This window comes from Chrysochloris asiatica, unplaced genomic scaffold, assembly GCF_000296735.1.
Source record: "Chrysochloris asiatica unplaced genomic scaffold, ChrAsi1.0 scaffold00308, whole genome shotgun sequence".
NCBI classification, from domain to species: Eukaryota; Metazoa; Chordata; class Mammalia; order Afrosoricida; family Chrysochloridae; genus Chrysochloris; species Chrysochloris asiatica.
Window position 1 is genome coordinate 2,109,800 of NW_006408826.1, and position 1,276 is coordinate 2,111,075.

Genomic DNA, 1,276 nt, shown 5'->3' on the forward strand with positions numbered 1-1,276 from the left:
AAAGCCTCATCTTTCTCCCGCGGAGCGGCTGGTAGTTTCGAACCGCTGACCTTAAGGTTCGCAGCCCGATTCGTAACCACTACGCTACCAGAGCTCCTTCTTTAGACTAGGGTTTTTCTTTACTTTTTTTGTTTCATGTTGTTTTGTTTCCAGCCTAATGCAATAATGGAGGAATCTTTATTCTTTTCCCCCTTTATAGTTTTTCTATTCCTTAAATGGTTAACTTATCAATTTATAGTTTAGACTTAACAATGACTAAAGTTCATCAAAAATTCTAGTCTCACATACAATAGAAGCAGTCTGTGAGTGGTACCAATGATTAAGTGTTTGGTTGCTAACCTCAAGACTGGTGGTTCCAACTTACCTTGAGGTGGATCAGAGAAAGGTCTGGTGACCTGCTTCCAAAAGATCATGATCTCGAAAACTCTATGGAACACAGTTCTACTCTGTAACACACAAAGAGCAATAGAATCAGAATCAACTCCAAAGCAACGAGTTATTGTTTTGTTTTTGCTTTGTACAATAAAGGGAAATTTTTTGTTGTTTGTAGTTGTTGTTTCTGTTGTTAAGTGCCAGCAAGTCAGTTCTAACTCTTAGCGACCCTGTATAGGGTTTCCAAGGAGCGGCTGGTGAGCTTGAGCTGCTGACCTTGCGGTTCAAACTGGTCATGCACATTAAGCCACAGTGTGTAGCTAGCTAGCTGCTAGCAATTTTGCTCCTGACTCCTGGTAACCCCATGTGCAATAGTGAAATGTCCTTCAACATCTTTCCCCATGATTGTTTGGGGTTCAGACCATAGTGATCCATAGAGTTTTCACTGACTGATTTTTTGAACGCAGATCACCAGGTCTTTCTTCTTAGTCTGGTGCTGAAACCCATTCAACATCAGAGCAACCCACAAGCCTCCATTGACAGCCAGTGGTGGCAGCACATAGGTGCATTGGCCAGAATTTAACCCCAGATCTCCTGCATGGAAAGTAAGTGTTCTCCCACTGAGCCACCAACGCCCTCATGCCTCAGGCTCCTAGGGACTAGAGCCAGGATTGCATCCCTGAAAGTCTTTGTCTGGACCTGAACTCCTAACCACTATTCTATTGCTGCTTATGGAATTGGAATGATGATACCTACCCTAGAATATTGGGGTGCTTAAATGAAACAAGAGCATGCTGTGAGATCTCATTTAGCACTAACACACAGACTAGTATTGGTAGGTAGTAAACTCCATATTATCAGTCAAAACAAGGCCAGGGGCAGACTGTGAAACAGACCATCAATT